This window comes from Phyllobates terribilis, unplaced genomic scaffold, assembly GCF_046119375.1.
Source record: "Phyllobates terribilis strain yellow unplaced genomic scaffold, ASM4611937v1 Scaffold_7__3_contigs__length_470593459, whole genome shotgun sequence".
Lineage (NCBI taxonomy): Eukaryota > Metazoa > Chordata > Amphibia > Anura > Dendrobatidae > Phyllobates > Phyllobates terribilis.
Window position 1 is genome coordinate 272,792,102 of NW_027362767.1, and position 18,360 is coordinate 272,810,461.

The 18,360-nt window shown below is 51.3% G+C and overlaps 1 long non-coding RNA gene across 1 annotated transcript in view; it reads right to left on the minus strand.

Moving 5' to 3' along the window:
• Window positions 1–18,360, minus strand: part of LOC141154603 (uncharacterized) — a 46,004-nt gene that overhangs the window by 15,135 nt on the left and 12,509 nt on the right. Inside the window, exon 2 of the long non-coding RNA XR_012247449.1 lies at window positions 14,876–14,964. This is a non-coding gene — a long non-coding RNA (uncharacterized lncRNA). The remainder of the gene's footprint in view (window positions 1–14,875; window positions 14,965–18,360) is intronic.

Genomic DNA, 18,360 nt, shown 5'->3' on the forward strand with positions numbered 1-18,360 from the left:
AGGCTGCCAGTCATGACCAGGAGCTGGAGCCTATCAGGCAGCAGTATCAGAGTGACGGGCAGCAACGAAGGGAAATCCTCGAGAACGTGTCCTCAGACCAGCTGAGCCTGGAGTCTGAACGGCAGAAAATAAACCAGGTTGTAAGGAACTTGCAGCGAAAACTGGAAGAAAGCAACGAGGAAGTTAACCAATGGAAGGAAATGTTCCAGGAAGTTAAGGAGGACCGCCGCAAAATCAAGGAGGAGGTTTTGCAATTGAAGCTTGAGAAGGAGGCGCGGCAGGATGGAGTTTCTGGGCGTGAACAAAACCTAGAACGACTGCGCAAACAGTTCAACCGGGAGCTGGGTGACTCCAAGAAGGAGTGTGGTGACCTCAGTAAGGAACTGCAACGAATTCAGAGAGAGTATGATGATCTCCTCAAGGTTAAGGAAAAACTAGAGGAGGATAAGGCGGACGCAGAGCACATGCGCCAAGTGGTTGAGACCACCCTGCAAGACACCCGTGGTGAAAATGGTGATCTCCGCAGGAAGACCTTAGATCTGGAAGCTCAGGTGAAGGAGCTGCAGACGTTCTGTGATCTCCAGAGGGCAGAGACGTGCCTTAAGGAAAGGCTCAGCAAGATGGAAGCTGAGCGGGAAAAGATGGAGGAGTCCGTCGGAGAAGCCACAGACCAGGGCCAGGAGTTGGCCGCTGGTGATGGGAGGTATGAAGCAGATACCTCCTCGAGTGATGTGAGCTCGGATGATTTTGTGGATGTAGGAGCCGAGATCAAGGAGCTCAAGGAGTCGCTACAAACCCATTGGAAGCAAGAGAAGCTTGAGAGACTGGCTGTTGAGAGCCGAGTGGGAGCATTGGAGACAGAGAGGTCTGAGAGAACTCTACTCTTAAAGGAGCGGTTGAAGCAGGAAGAGCTTCAGAGATGGGCTGCTGAGAGGCGAGTAGCTGAGCTAGAAGAAGAAGTTCTAGGGCTCAAAAGTCGCCTGGCAAAGTATCACTCAGTGAACGCGGCCTCCTTGGAGAAAGAAGAGGGCAAACATGTTGCACTCGCTCCCTTATACCATGAGAAGGTGGACCTGAGGAGAGCTAAGAGTATGGTAACAGAAGATAAATATGAAGTGGAAGCGGTCAAGACGAAAATTCGTGAGCTGGTTGATCGTCTGGAAACCACTGGTGAGACCGAAACGTCTCTGTACAAGTGCCTCGTAGATGTACCCGAGGATTTGAGGGAAGAATGCACCAGTGAGTCTGTGCATGAGGAGTTTAAGAAGGCCGTGGGAGCCTGTAAGGTGTACTCGACCTCAGAAGCTAAACAGCTGGTGGTCCTGTCCACGACCGAAGTCACAGTGAAGAGGGTGGCGATCCTAAGTGACATACACTGGCGATGTATTCGCACAAAGCGGTTTCTCCGGTTGAAGACGGAGCAAGCAGCTAGACAACTGGAGCTGATGAGAAAGGCTCACAGTCTGCGGGAAGAGGTCATCCGGGTGCCTCATGTTCTGGTGAGAAAGCTCCTTGGGAGAAATGGCCAAGCCATGCAAATGATGGTAAAGAAATCTGGCGTGATGAAAGTAAGCAGTCCACGTGATCGTCAGGACTGGATACCAGATGAAGACGGCATGGTGTCATTCTCCGCTGTAGGAAAGGAAGAAAATCTAGCATATATACGTATGCTGATGGAGTACCGAGTGACCTATCTGCGAGAGGTAGAACAGCTGAATCTCGCTAGACTGCGAGTGGATAGACAGCATCATCTGAGCAGCAGAAGATGGCAGCCGTCTAGAAATTGTGAGACCAGACAGGGAAAGGGCCCCCTAAATAACAGAACAGCTACAGCTGAAGTTAGGGACCTTTCAAGATGTCCTGAGAATAGTGGGCGTGGGTTTAGAGGTAGTGAGACCTCCAGTAACTCAGGTTTGAGCGACCCATACATACGACCCAATAGAGGATGGGACAGTATGGAGTCGAACCGGACCTTAGATACCAGGGCATGTGAGTCGCACTGCTGTATTGACCGCTGGGAGCGGCGGAGGCCTGACAGGGTTTCGACTAACCACTGGGAGCGGGGTAGGTCTGACAAGGTTACGACTGACCGCTGGGAGCCGGGGAGGTCTGACAAGTTTACGACCCGGAAATGTGACCTGATGAAGTCAGTGACAATGACAGATGGTAGGTCCCTAATGAATGGGCTAATGTCGTTGACTAATGTTCCAGAGGCTGAGCAGCGCAATTGTCCAGTAAATGGTCTCTGTGTGAACTGTGGGTTATAAACTGTTTGTGTATATTATGTGTTCAACCCCAAAAGTTTGAACAGAGGGGGGGAATATGTGGTGCAGCAGCATTGCTGTAATGATCCAGTATGTGTGTTTATGCTATTTCCTCCCCCTCAGGTGACTGGTCACATGAGTGTGACATCACACAGGTTCTTTTGCACACAGAAGGTCTGAACACATGACTGTGACATCAGCTCAGGTCCTGTGTGTGTGTACTGGATGGATATAAAAACCCTGGTAGTTTTAAGACAGCGGGGTGAAAGGCATGAGGCCTGTTCCCGTGTGGACACCGTGAGAGTGAGAGGCCTGGTGGACTCCTGGAAGGTGAAGCCTGGATCCCTTGGGTATCAGCGATGCCAGTAAGCCTTGGAGGTCCAGAGGCTTACTAAAATAAGCGTCCTGGAAGGCAGAGCCTGGATCTGTGTGTGTGAGAGATGCCAGTGGCCTTGGACGGGATAAGGGCAGGAGACCACGTTTGGTAAGCCCTAGAGCCACAGGGGTGGCGGGACAAAGCGGACTGAAGCAGCTACAACCCCACAAAGGTAAAACACTGCTTGATGTGGACATTGATGTAGACATTAATATAAGTGACTTTGCTGAGGGATGTAACTGGAGCCAAGAGGGCCTGTCTGCTATTTAAAGGGCTCCTGGATGTTATATGTGTAATATGCTGGTGAGCCACTAAGATGGACTGTGTGACAAGCAGTTTATGAAGATTAATAAACCGCTGAACTGTGAAATATTGAGAAACGTGGCTGGTGTGCGTTAATTGACCCGGCGCAGCGAGTATCCCCCAGGATGATGGCTAGCACTGCCTTACAATATATATATATATATATATATATATATATATATATATATATACAGTACAGACCGAAAGTTTGGACACACCTTCTCATTTAAACATTTTTCTGTATTTTCATGACTATGAAAATTGTACATTTACACTGAAGGCGTCAAAACTATGAATTAACACATGTGGAATTATATACTTAACAAAAAAGTGTGAAACAACTGAAAATATGTCTTATAGTCTAGGTTCTTAAAAGTAGCCACCTTTTGCTTTGATGACTGCTTTGCACACTCTTGGCATTCTCTTGATGAGCTTCAAGAGGTAGCCACCGGAAATGGTCTTCCAACAATCTTGAAGGAGTTCCCAGAGATACTTAGCACTTGTTGGCCCTTTTGCCTTCACTCTGCGGTCCAGCTCACCCCAAACCATCTCGATTGGGTTCAGGTCTGGTGACTGTGGAGGCCAGGTCATCTGGCGTAGCACCCCATCACTCTCCTTCTTGGTCAAATAGCCCTTACACAGCCTGGAGGTGTGTTTGGGGTCATTGTCCTGTTGAAAAATAAATGATGGTCCAACTAAACGCAAACCGGATGGAATAGCATGCCGCTGCAAGATGCTGTGGTAGCCATGCTGGTTCAGTATGCCTTCAATTTTGAATAAATCCCCAACAGTGTCACCAGCAAAGCACCCCCACACCATCACACTTCCTCCTCCATGCTTCACGGTGGGAACCAGGCATGTAGAGTGTAACGGGTCTGGGAGGCGGAACCTCTGAGCTACTATACAAGGGGGCAGTCCTTGTAAGGGAGCGGGTGGCAACCAGGGAAGACGGGCAGGAGGTCACAGCAGGTGACCGGGACAGTCTCTGAGTGAACGGGCTGGAGGTCACGGCAAGTGACCGGGGCAGTCTCTGGATGAACGGGCTGATGGTCACGGCAAGTGACCGGGGCAGTCTCTGGATGAACGGGCAGATGGTCACGGCAAGTGACCGGGGCAGTCTCTGGATGAACGGGCAGATGGTCACGGCAAGTGACCGGGGCAGTCTCTGGATGAACGGGCAGATGGTCAAGGCAAGTGACCGGGGCAGTCTCTAGGTAAAGGGTTGGTACGACCTGTGGCGGCTGATGATAGACGTGAGCTCCCAGGTGAGCAAGCGAGAGTCTCTGGATGAACGGGTGGTCACAGCATGTGACGGCGGAGCCTCCAGGAAGACCAACAGACAGGCGGCAGATGAGCGCTCCCAGGTGAGCGGGCAGAAGTCTCTGGACAGGCGGGTGGTCACAGCACGTGACGGCAGAGCCTCCAGGTAGGCTAGCAGACAGGCAGCAGATGAGCGCTCCCAGGTGAGCGAGCAGGAGTCACTGGACAGGCAGGTGGTCACAGCACGTGACGGCGGAGCCTCCAGGAAGACCAACAGACAGGTGGCAGATGAGCGCTCCCAGGTGAGCGGGCAGAAGTCTCTGGACAGGCGGGTGGTCACAGCACGTGACGGCAGAGCCTCCAGGTAGGCTAGCAGACAGGCAGCAGATGAGCGCTCCCAGGTGAGCGAGCAGGAGTCACTGGACAGGCAGGTGGTCACAGCACGTGACGGCGGAGCCTCCAGGTAGACTAGCAGGCAGGTAGCAGGTGTGTGCTCCCAGGTGAGCGGGCAAGCTGGTCCATAGACAGACTGACAGGAGTTGGAAGGCAGACCGTCGGACCTCAGGCGAGCAGGCAGGTGGCTGATGTGCGCTCCCAGGTGAGCGGGCAGGCTGGTCCTTAGACAGACTGACAGGAGTAGTAAGGCAGACCGTCGGACCTCAGACTAGCAGGCAGGTAGCAGATAATCAGGCAGGAATCTGGCAGGTAACTGGCAGGTAACTGGCAGGTAACTGGCAACGGGACCTGAGGGCTGAAGCAGAGTAGTGAACAGTGCAACAACATTGCTCGGGCACCTCCATTTTGGAGGAGGTGCCTTATATATGGTGAAGTCCTCCGGCCATTGGCCGGGGACTCCTTAGGACGGCGCGCGCGGCCCCTTTAAGAGGGAGGGAGAGCGCGCGCGCGCCCTAAGCACAGTGGCCGGGAAGGAGCGCGCGCTGCCAGCAGAGCGGGAGGAGGACGCCGGGCACGGAGCAGAGAGGTGAGGGGAACAGCGTCCCTGCCTAGCAGAGGGCAGGGACGCCGGCGCTACAGTACCCCCCCCCTTTAGGCTCCCCTTTTTTAGGCCAGACAGAAATTTAGCTAGGATAAGAGGGGCATGGATGTTCTCCCGGGTCTCCCACGTTCTCTCCTCAGGACCAAACCCCCTCCAATCTACTAGAAAAAAGGTCTTTCCTCTTACCCTTTTGGTGGCAAGAATGTTCTCTACCTCAAACTCATCCTCAGCAGAAACCGGAGCAGGAGGCGTACCTGTAGACTTGGAAAAAGAGTTAAGTACCACAGGTTTGAGGAGAGATACATGGAAGGAGTTAGGGATCCGTAAGTTGGCCGGGAGTTTTAATTTATAGGCCACCGGGTTGATCTGACTGATGACCTCCAGAGGACCGATGAACCGAGGCCCTAACTTGTAAGAAGGTATCTTGAGTCGGACATATTTAGATGAGAGCCAGACTTTATCTCCAGGACGAAATTGTGGAGGATCCAGGCGTTTTTTGTCAGCGTGTCTTTTCATCCGTTCGGACGACTGAAGGAGTGCGGATCGGGTACTCTCCCAAATGGAGGAAAATTTGCTAACGAGAGATTCCGCAGCCGGGTTGTCCACAGAGGTGGAGACAGGAAAAGGAATCCGAGGATGCTGACCGAAGACTACAAAAAACGGGGATTTGGAGGAGGATTCGCTCTCGTGATTGTTATAGGAGAACTCGGCCCAAGGTAGGAGATCCACCCAGTCAGAATGATGGGCATTAACGAAGTGCCGGAGGTAACTGGTCAGGTTCTGATTGATTGAGTAGCTCTCCAGAAACGTGAGGTGAACTGTACCCCACGATCCGACACGATGTGGAGGGGCAGGCCATGAAGACGGAAGATGTGGCGGATAAAGTCTTTAGCCAGCTCGGGTGCAGACGGGAGGCCGCCAGTAGTGCCGGGCAATAAGCTGGAGGGTCTTTTTCTGACCGACGTGGCCAGCTAGTTTAGACGAGTGACCCCAGTGTAGGATCTTCTCCCGATCAGGTACTGATACGAACGTCTTACCGGGAGGGAGACGATTTAGACTCACGGGAGCCACCTGCATTACTCTGGCGGGATCGATGATATGTTTAGGTTCTTCCTCGAGATCGGACACCAGAAAGGATCGGGACAAGGCATCTGCTTTAACGTTTTTGTCAGCCGGGCGAAAATGAAGAACAAAATCAAAGCGAGCAAAAAACAAGGACCACCGGGCTTGGCGCGGGTTAAGTCTCTGGGCATGCTGGAGGTAAGCCAAGTTCTTGTGGTCAGTGTAAATTATTACCGGGTGAAGAGCCCCCTCGAGTAGGTAACGCCACTCCTCCAATGCCAGTTTGATGGCCAATAACTCTCGGTCTCCTATGGAATAGTTGCGCTCAGAAGAGGAGAAGAGTTTGGAGAAGAAGCCACAAGTTACCATTCTCCCGGAAGATGATTTTTGAGTAAGTACCGCTCCGGCTCCAGAGGAGGAGGCGTCAACTTCCAGGAAGAACTGCTTGTTGCCGTCCGGGCGATGCAGCACCGGGGCGGAAGAGAAGGCCTGTTTTAGGGAAAGAAAGGCCTCCTCTGCTTCGGGCGGCCACTCTTTGGGATTAGTACCCTTACGGGTGAGCGCGGAAATTGGGGCAGTCCGGGAAGAGAAGTGTGGTATGAAGAGGCGGTAGTAGTTAGCGAAGCCCAGGAATCGCTGAATGGCCTTCAACCCCTCCGGTCGAGGCCATTTCTCGATGGCAGACAGTTTCTCTGGATCCATTCGTAGGCCGGTCTGAGAAATAATGTAGCCCAAAAACGGAAGCGAGGTCTGCTCAAAGAGGCACTTCTCGTATTTAGCGAAGAGGTGATTCTGCCTGAGCCTGAGCAGGACCTGACGAACGTCCCTCCAGTGAGTCTGGAGATCCGGAGAGAAGACCAAGATGTCGTCCAGGTACACCACTACGCAGGAGTAGAGAAGGTCCCGGAAGATGTCATTGACCAACTCTTGAAAGACGGCAGGAGCGTTACAGAGACCAAAGGGCATTACCAGATATTCATAGTGGCCATCCCGGGTGTTGAATGCCGTCTTCCATTCATCCCCCTGACGGATACGAACCAGGTTGTACGCCCCACGGAGGTCCAGTTTGGTGAAGATTCTAGCCCCCCTCAGACGATCAAATAACTCCGGAATGAGCGGAAGGGGGTACTTATTCTTCACTGTGATCTGGTTAAGGCCTCTATAGTCTATACAGGGACGGAGAGAGCCGTCCTTCTTTTTGACGAAAAAGAAGCCTGCTCCCGCCGGGGAGGTAGATTTCCGGATGAATCCCCTGGCCAGATTCTCCTCAATATATTCGGACATCGACCGGGTCTCAGCAGCGGATAAAGGATAAATACGCCCACGGGGAGGAGTAGTACCAGGTAACAGGTCGATAGGGCAGTCGTATGGTCTATGAGGAGGTAGTGTCTCTGCTTCCTTTTTATTAAAGACATCAGCATAAGACCAATAAGGAATCGGAAGTCCAGGTAGATTAGCTGGGGTAGGAGAAGGACGGACGGGATGGACGGGAACCAGACAGGTCTTATGGCAGTCCTGTCCCCAGCGAAGGACTTCTCCGGTCTGCCAGTCAAGCACGGGTGCATGTCTCTGGAGCCAAGGTAGGCCTAGCAAGAGGGCGTGAGAGAGTCCAGGCAGAACATGAAAGCAGATACTCTCAGAATGCAGCATTCCCACCTGCAGAGTAATGGATTCGGTGATGAGTTGGATGGGGCGTGGTAAGAGGCCCCCATCCACGGCAGCAACAGACAAGGGTACAGCCAGAGGTTTGGTGGGGATGCGGTATTTCTCTACCAGGGACTGTGAAATAAGATTCCCGGCTGCTCCAGAGTCAAGTTGGGCAAGTTCGAAATAACGGTTCTCCCCGCAGACGATTGAGACTGACAGCAGCAGAGATGGAGAGGATTTATTCTTGTCTAGGTCGACCTCTCTGAGCGAACCTAGACACAGGCGTTTCCCGACCTCTCCGGGCAGGCACGGATCCGGTGCTCCTTACTGCCACAGTAGAAGCAGCTCCCCTCGGCACGGCGTAAGTCCTGACGGGTTTTGACCATCTTGGTCTGGTCGACCTGCATAGACTCAGGAGAGTGTACCTGGGTAGAGACGGAGGGAGTGACGGGTTTCTGAAAAGTAGGAGCTAGACGTGGTAACCTCCTCTCACGGGTGACCTCTTTGGCACGCTCCTGGAACCGTAGGTCAATCCGGGTGGCAAGAGTTATTAGGTCATCGAGAGTGGTAGGAATGTCCCGACCGGCAAGTTCATCTTTAATACGGCCGGACAGACCCTCCCAGAAGACGGATACCAGAGCGTCGTTATCCCAGGCCAGCTCCGAGGCAAGGGTACGGAACCGTATGGCATATTGGCCCACGGTGAGACTTCCCTGACGGAGGCGTAGCAGTGATGATGCGGATGAGGTCTTCCGTCCGGGTTCGTCGAAGACTTTCCGGAAAGCCGTGAGAAAAGCAGGCAAGTTGGACACCAGGGGGGTCTCCTCTCTCCCATAGAGGATTTAGCCAGGCCAGGGCCTCCCCGGTGAGATGGGACATGATGAATGCAATTTTGGCCCGGTCGGAGTTAAACTGGTGGGACAATAGTTCAAAGTGCAGGGTGCACTGATTTATGAAGCCCCGAGCCTGGGCGGAGTCGCCTCCGAAGCGAGGAGGTGCAGAAAGCCGGGGTCCGGGGTAGGATACCATGGTATTAGTGGGCAGCGGGGCTGCCGGATTGCGAGACATGGCACTGGCGGAGGTTGCTGGTGGAGCAGTCAGAGTGTCCAGGCGAGTATTGACATTCCGCAGGTGACCCAGGATGGACTCCTGTTGGGACCTTTGACGGGACAGTTCATGACACAGGTCCGAGAGCGAGGGAGCTTGGGTGCCACCGGGTTCCATGGCCCGAGCAAACTGTAACGGGTCTGGGAGGCGGAACCTCTGAGCTACTATACAAGGGGGCAGTCCTTGTAAGGGAGCGGGTGGCAACCAGGGAAGACGGGCAGGAGGTCACAGCAGGTGACCGGGACAGTCTCTGAGTGAACGGGCTGGAGGTCACGGCAAGTGACCGGGGCAGTCTCTGGATGAACGGGCTGATGGTCACGGCAAGTGACCGGGGCAGTCTCTGGATGAACGGGCTGATGGTCACGGCAAGTGACCGGGGCAGTCTCTGGATGAACGGGCAGATGGTCAAGGCAAGTGACCGGGGCAGTCTCTAGGTAAAGGGTTGGTACGACCTGTGGCGGCTGATGATAGACGTGAGCTCCCAGGTGAGCAAGCGAGAGTCTCTGGATGAACGGGTGGTCACAGCATGTGACGGCGGAGCCTCCAGGAAGACCAACAGACAGGCGGCAGATGAGCGCTCCCAGGTGAGCGGGCAGAAGTCTCTGGACAGGCGGGTGGTCACAGCACGTGACGGCAGAGCCTCCAGGTAGGCTAGCAGACAGGCAGCAGATGAGCGCTCCCAGGTGAGCGAGCAGGAGTTACTGGACAGGCAGGTGGTCACAGCACGTGACGGCGGAGCCTCCAGGAAGACCAACAGACAGGCGGCAGATGAGCGCTCCCAGGTGAGCGGGCAGAAGTCTCTGGACAGGCGGGTGGTCACAGCACGTGACGGCAGAGCCTCCAGGTAGGCTAGCAGACAGGCAGCAGATGAGCGCTCCCAGGTGAGCGAGCAGGAGTCACTGGACAGGCAGGTGGTCACAGCACGTGACGGCGGAGCCTCCAGGTAGACTAGCAGGCAGGTAGCAGGTGTGTGCTCCCAGGTGAGCGGGCAAGCTGGTCCATAGACAGACTGACAGGAGTTGGAAGGCAGACCGTCGGACCTCAGGCGAGCAGGCAGGTGGCTGATGTGCGCTCCCAGGTGAGCGGGCAGGCTGGTCCTTAGACAGACTGACAGGAGTAGTAAGGCAGACCGTCGGACCTCAGACTAGCAGGCAGGTAGCAGATAATCAGGCAGGAATCTGGCAGGTAACTGGCAGGTAACTGGCAGGTAACTGGCAACGGGACCTGAGGGCTGAAGCAGAGTAGTGAACAGTGCAACAACATTGCTCGGGCACCTCCATTTTGGAGGAGGTGCCTTATATATGGTGAAGTCCTCCGGCCATTGGCCGGGGACTCCTTAGGACTGCGCGCGCGGCCCCTTTAAGAGGGAGGGAGAGCGCGCGCGCCCTAAGCACAGTGGCCGGGAAGGAGCGCGCGCTGCCAGCAGAGCGGGAGGAGGACGCCGGGCACGGAGCAGAGAGGTGAGGGAAACAGCGTCCCTGCCTAGCAGAGGGCAGGGACGCCGGCGCTACATAGAGTCCATCCGTTCACCTTTTCTGCGTCGCACAAAGACACGGTGGTTGAAACCAAAGATCTCAAATTTGGACTCATCAGACCAAAGCACAGATTTCCACTGGTCTAATGTCCATTCCTTGTGTTCTTTAGCCCAAACAAGTCTCTTCGGCTTGTTGCCTGTCCTTAGCAGTAGTTTCCTAGCAGCTATTTTACCATGAAGGCCTGCTGCACAAAGTCTCCTCTTAACAGTTATTGTAGAGATGTGTCTGCTGCTAGAACTCTGTGTGACATTGACCTGGTCTCTAATCTGAGCTGCTGTTAACCTGCGATTTCTGAGGCTGGTGACTCGGATAAGCTAATCCTCAGAAGCAGAGGTGACTTTTGGTCTTCCTTTCCTGTGGGGCGGTACTCATGTGAGCCAATTTCTTTGTTGCGCTTGATGGTTTTTGCAACTGCACTTGGGGACACTTTCAAAGTTTTCCCAATTTTTGGGACTTACTGACCTTCATTTCTTAAAGTAATGATGGCCACTCGTTTTTCTTTACTTAGCTGCTTTTTTATTGCCATAATACACATTCTAACAGTCTATTCAGTAGGACTATCAGCTGTGTATCCACCAGACTTCTGCACAACACAACTGAAGGTCCTAACCCCATTTGTAAGGCAAGAAATCCCACTTATTAAACCTGACAGGGCACACCTGTGAAGTGAAAACCATTTCCGGTGATTACCTCTTGAAGCTCATCAAGAGAATGCCAAGAGTGTGCAAAGCAGTCATCAAAGCAAAAGGTGGCTACTTTGAAGAACCTAGAATATAAGACATATTTTCAGTTGTTTCACACTTTTTTGTTAAGTATATAATTCCACATGTGTTAATCCATAGTTTTGATGCCTTCAGTGTGAAGGTACAATTTTCATAGTCATGAAAATACAGAAAAATCTTTAAATGAAAAGGTGTGTCCAAACTTTTGGTCTGTACTGTGTATATATATATATATATATATACACGTAGGATACTTTTGTCCTGTTTATGGAATAAAAAACCCATATCCAGGTGCTCTCCTGTTTCAGGTATGACCTGTTGAAAGGGCTGTTGTCTATCATTCTGTGGTGTGACAATCTCTGTATTTTTCCCCCATTTTTAAGTATTTTATCTTGTATGTTTTTGTGTATTAATAAAGAATTTTGAAATTATTTTGATTGGGCTTGAGCTTCTCTATCTCTTTGGTTTTTTACCCAACAATAATAGTACAGAGCCGACCCTCGGCTGCACCCAATAAGAAAAATACAGAGCCGGTCCCCGGGTGCACCCAATAAGAAGAATATAGAGCCGGTCCCCTTCTGAACCCAATGATAAGAATACATAGCTGGGTCACCGGCTAAACCCAACAAGAATACAGAGCCGGTTTCCAGCTGCTTCCAAGAATAAAAATACAGAGCTGGTCCCCGGCTGCACCCAATCGTAAGAATACTGAGGAGGTCCTCGACTGCACACAATAATAAGAATACAGAGTCGGTCCCCAGCTACACCCAGCAATAGGAATACAAAGCAGGTATTTGGCTGCACCCTACAAGAATACAGAGCCAGTCTCTGGCTACACCCAACAGTAATAGTACAGAGCCAGTCCTCGGCTGCACCCAATAATAAGAATGCAGAGCCGGTCCCTGGCTACACCCAAATAAGAAGATTATAGAACCGGTCCCCAGCTGCACCCAACGATAAGAATACAGAGCCGGGTTCCAGCTGCACCCCATAAAAATACAGAGCTGGTCCCCACCAGCTGCACCCAATAAGAATACAGAGCCTGGCACAGCTGCACCCAACAATATTAGTACAGAGCCGGATCACGGCTGCATCCAATGATAAGAATACAGAGCTGGTCCCCAGCTGCACCCAACAATAATAATACAGTGCCGGTCACCAGCTGGACCCAACAATAAGATACACAGGCGGTCCCCGACTACAGCCAACAATAAGAACACAGAACTGGTCTCCAAGTTTATGGAAATATAGGTCCCCAGATGTAAAGCTTCCTTCTGTTTCCATATGTAGGAAGTCTAAAGACCACCATATAAAATTGGATGCTTATACTAGTTCAGTACAGGCTGCTCTATCATGGTTTTATACAATCTGATGGTGGCCCAGTGGTTGAGCATACAATGACGGTGGCTCAGTGGTTAGCACTGCAGCCTTGCAGCGCTGGGGTCCTGACTTCAAATCCAACCAAGGACAATATCTGCAAGGAGTTTGTATGTTCTCCCCGTGTTTGTGTGGGTTCTCCGGTTTCCTCCCACATTACAAAGGCATACTGATAAGGAATTTAAATTGTGAGCCCCAGTGGGGCAGTACGGATAAGGTTTGTAATAAACTGTGGAATTAATGGTGCAATATAAGTGAGTAAAATAAATAAATAATAAATCTTAGTAAATGCCATCAGCCTGGAGAGCAGAATGAGAGTTTTTTCTTGGTACTATTTTACATTAAGTATCTATATTGTAACAGATTGTCAGATGTTGAAGCATTAGATCTGTACTAGTATCAGGGCAGCCATATTTGATATCCCAGCTTTTCTGGAAACTGAAAAATATAAGGAACTGCCTATAAAACAGCTCCACTTACAGGTTATGTGTAGTGACTAGAAGTGATTCCCGTCTGTGGTGCGTCTGTCAATCTTCATCCATGTTGTTTCTTTCTTTGGGCAGGTGATGAAATGTTTAACATAGAACGTATCCCACTGCGGTTCTCCCTGCAGTCAGTAAGCACGTTGATGAAGTTATTACGACTGGTTTTGTTTCTGGCGCTTGTCACAACGATGTGAAGCAGATGCTTCCTAGCACTTTCTTATAATGACTTGTCAGTCCTCACTAGAAGCATGGACGGGGGACCAGGTAAATGCTGATACAACTCAAAAAAGAGATTTTTTGCATTTTCATTAAATACTCCTGTTATTAAATAATTAGAAGAACCCTAAAGCGTTATGATCACAGGTTTTATTGTGGCGCCCCCTGTAGGTAAACCATTGAATTTACTGCAGATCTGTCAGGTCTCTACAAGGGATTTCATTTTCTTCAAATCTGTAGAATTTAGTCATTTAAAGTTGACATAAGTCCAAGCTATAACAAAACATGTTAATCCACAGGATCCTTCAAAAACTGAGAGGAATAATGGATTTTGTTTTGAAGGAGGCGGCGGTCACCAAATACTGATGAGATTGGCGGCTCTCTGTTCTTCATTCACTTTGAAGAATTGAAAACAAACTATTAATACTTTTCCACAACTGCCTGAAATTTTTGCACAGTGTTGTATTTGTAGATTATAATCAGGACACCCCTAATTTTCCAAACTGAATAACCCTGAGATTGGTAACCAAACTTGGTATGGCAGTAATAAATTTGGGGGGCCCTTCTCTGCACCACTTTAGTCCTACAACATCCTTCTTATACTCAGGAGCGACATACAGTCCTGCTCGTTATTGGCACCCATGAAGTTTAAGTACATAATGTGGAATATCTCCTGAAAAAAATGAATCAAGTGAAATTTTTTTTTTGTATAGAGACTCGTGTTAAATACAAAAGAGCAAATGATAAATAATTTAAAACAGAAAACAATGGGAGGGAAAAATAGAAAAACCTAAAACTTGCGGTGTCACTGGTATTGGCACCCTTTACATTAATTTAGTATGGAAACACATTTTGACTCGCCTATGGTAAATCACAAAAGAGATACCCTGTGATTAATTGTCGGTGCCCATGTGACATGAATTAGCCAATGAATGATGACTTCCGTGTTTTAAAAAAAACACATGTTACTGTCACAATGGCAAAGACAAAAGAGATGTCTGAGGACAACAGAACTGCTATTATTAGAAAACACAAGACTTTGAAAGGGTATAAGGCCATCTCCAAAGACCTTGGTATCCCAGTTTCAACAGTCCGCAATGTTATTAAGAAGTTAGCCAGGCATGGAACCGTCAAGAACCTCCCTGGATGTGGGGGAAAGAGGAAATTTGACAAGAGATGTCTTCGAAGATTGGTGCAAATGCTGGAAAAAAACATCATGTCAAACATCCAAAGACCTGAAAACCAACCTGGAACAGTGTGGGGTCATGGTTTCAACAAGTACCATACGCCCCACACTAAACCAAGCAAAGCTTTATAAGCGAAGGCCAAGGAAGAAACCATTGCTGAAGAAAAGACATAAAAAGGAACAAATGATCTTTGCCAAAGAGTACCTTTAAATATCACAATCCTTCTGGGAAAATGTTCTGTGACCATATGAAACAAAAATCGAGCTTTTTGGCAATGCAAAGCATAAGTTTGCTTACAGACGGCGCAATGAAGCTTATAAGGAAAAGAACACCTTACCAACAGTTAAGCATGGTGTAGGATCCATAATGCTGTGGGGTTGCTTTGCTGCATCTGGTACTGAAGGCCTTGATCGTCTCACAGCAATCCTGAAATCAGAGAATTATCAAGAGATTTTAGTGCTAAATGTCCTACCCAGTGTAAGAAAACTTGATCATGGTCCTCCAGCAAGACAATGACCCAAAGCATACATCCAAAAGTACACAGGAATGGTTGAAAAAGAAAAAAATGGACTGTTTTAAAATGGCCAGTGTAATGCACACGCCCGGGCTGAGCGGCGTGTGCGTGTGATTGTAGTGATTCCACTGGACCGTGCCGGAGAGTGAATGCCTGGAGGGGCGTAACTAGGTATTCACCCGATCCGACCAGGGTCGCACGACGGCATACGACGCCAGTGCACCAAGGAGGAACCGAGCAGAGGGACCAGGTGCTACTCCAGGACAGACCCCGGACACGGCTGTTGACCCACACAGGGGAATACAGGAACAGACTGGGAGGCTGGCACACAGACTGGTGGGTATAGGCAGGCTCAACTGGGATGCAGGCAGGCGGGTATGCAGGCAGGGGGGTACAGGCAAGCACAGCTAGAGTGCAGACAGGGAGGCACTAGCAGGTAGGAACACAGGCGGGATAGGACCCAGTACACACTGGGACTCAGGAACAATACAGGCAGAGGGGTACAGGCAAGCACAGCTAGAGTGCAGACAGGGAGGCACTAGCAGGTAGGGACACTGGCGGGATAGGACCCAGTACACACTGGGACTCAGGAACAGAACCACAGATGTGGCGGACAAACACAGCAGAGTGAGGCCGCCCAGAGAGGTGAGCGAGAGCAGGGCAGGACGAGGCCGCCTGGAGCGGTGAGCAAGAGTAGAGCAGGACAAGGCCGCCAGGAGCGGTGAGCAAAGGGTCAGAGCAGGCTAGAACCGCCGGAGCGGTGAGCAAAGGAGTCGGAGCAGGGGGGACAGGGCTCTGTTCACACGGAACAGACAGGAAGAGAAAGGCAGAGCCAGATACCCACAGGGTACTTGCAGTGAAGTAGCGAGTGGACCACAAACTCACAAATGGGAGTACAGAGACAACAAGCAGGAGTTAGGTACGAGTTCAGACTCTGCAGAAAAAGGAAGGGAACGGACATAGAGGCAAAACAGGTAAAGGATAGGAGAGAGTTCAGACTGGAACTGAGTGTACGGAGGAGACCGACACTGCAGCGGGATACAGGAGCGGGTCTGGGAATACTGCCCCCAGAGAGGCGGGACGAACAGGCAAGGAGCGTGTTCAGACAGGACAGACAAGATACAGGAGCGGGTCTAGGTAATCGGCCCCTAGAAGGCGGGAGGAACAGGCTAGGAGCGTGTTCCGACAGGACAGACAAGATACAGGAGCGGGTCTAGGTAATCGGCCCCTAGAAGGCGGGAGGAACAGGCTAGGAGCGTGTTCAGACAGGCCTGGAAATACAGCCTCCAGGATAGGCAGACAAGAGAACACAGAACGGGACCTGGCACCTTCAGAGTGCAAGCACACACTGAATGAAACACTATGCTCAGGCAGGGATAGATGGGAGCAGCTGAGCTATATACCAGGTGACAGACAGCAATAGGCTGAGGACGCACAAGGGGTGTGACCCACAGCAGGTACAAAAAGCAGGAAGTGATCGGGCGCCGCCCTTAAGCAGCAGAAACAGACACAAACAGACAGCATGGAGGGAAGCCAGAGAGACATTCTGGACTGGAGATCAAGTGCGCGCTCTTGCACAGTGGGAGATGGACCACCATGCAAGGACGCCGCCAGGTATGTTACAGTACCCCCCCCCTTACGCCCCCTCTTCTTCAGGCCTGCCAGAATCTTCCGCAGGGAATTCGAGGACCAGTCGTTCACTTCCAGGAGATCACTTCCACTGTCCACAGGAAAAACTGATCCCATCTGGTTAGCTAGGATGCTACCTCCTATCCAGCCATCCTCAGCAACAGACGAAACGGGTGGAGTACCAGGAACAGCACACAAGGAAGTCTCTCTCCACATATTTTCAGGTGGCACCCCAGAGGGTACAGGAGACAACTGGAAGTCCTTCACCGGGTTGGAGGGGGACAGAGACTTGGGGGTAATCTCTGCTTCGAGGTACATCTTGTCAAGCTCACAGGAAGAAATAGACGGGTTATCAGGTACATAATGAGGAAAAGTCACTGTCTCTTTGTTATCTGGTGGTACCCCGGAGGATTCAGGAAATAACTGGAGGTCCTCCGCCAGGTCAGAAGAGTGCAGAGGCTCAGAGAAAACATCTGCTTCAGAGTACACTAGGTCGGACTCACTGGACGAAGCAGGCGAGGTATCGGGTACCGAGTATAGGAAAGTCTCTGTCCATTCACCACCAGGTGGCACCCCGAAGGGTTCTGGAGACAACTGGCGGTCCTCCGCCTGGTCAGAGGGGTGTAGAGACTCATGGGTAACCTCTGCTTCAGAGTACACTAGGTCGGACTCACTGGACGAAGCAAGCGAGGTATCAGATCCAGGATATAGGAAAGTCTCTGTCCATTCACCACCAGGTGGCACCCCGAAGGGTTCTGGAGACAACTGGAGGTCCTCCGCCTGGTCAGAGGGGTGTAGAGACTCATGGGTAACCTCTGCTTCAGAGTACACTAGGTCGGACTCACTGGACGAAGCAAGCGAGGTATCAGATCCAGGATATAGGAAAGTCTCTGTCCATTCACCACCAGATGGCACCCCGAAGGGTTCTGGAGACAACTGGAGGTCCTCCGCCTGGTCGGAGGGGTGTAGAGACTCGGGAGTAACCTCTGCTTCGGAGTACACTAGGTTGGACTCCGTGGACGAAGCGAGCGAGGTATCAGGTACAGAGTATAGGAGAGTCTCTGTCCTTTCGCTACCAGGTAGCACCCCGAAGGGTTCTGGAGACAACTGGAGGTCCTCCGCCTGGTCGGAGGGGTGTAGAGACTCGGGAGTAACTACCACTTTGGGGTACCCATTGTCAGGCTCACAGGACGAAGCGGACAAAGTATCGAGTACCGGGTGTAGAGAAGTCTCTCTCCATTTGTCAGCGAGTGGTATCCCGGAGGATTCAGGAGGCAACAGGGGGTCCTCCGCCAGGTAGTAGAGGTGCACAGACTCTGAGGTAACCACAGCTTTGGAGCATCCTTGGACATGCACACCGGTTAAAGTGGGTGAAGCATCTGATGCCGGGTGCAGGAAGTTCTCCTGTGTGGAGTCTGGATGGGCAGAAGTCTCTTCGGGCAGGAGAACTGGTGCACTACCCACGCACATTACCCGTTGGGGCTTCTCCAGGATACAGGGAGATGAAGCTTCAGTAGGGACTTCAAGGTTGGGGTCAGGAGGTCTCAGGGAGGACAGACCCTGGCGTGACGGCTTGCCTCTACGTCTAGCACGTCTGGACTGCCTCTTGAGGTTGGGAGAAGTATTCCAGAAAGCGTAGTCACCCTGTGAGGATTCTGGGTGGGCAGTAGTCTCATTGG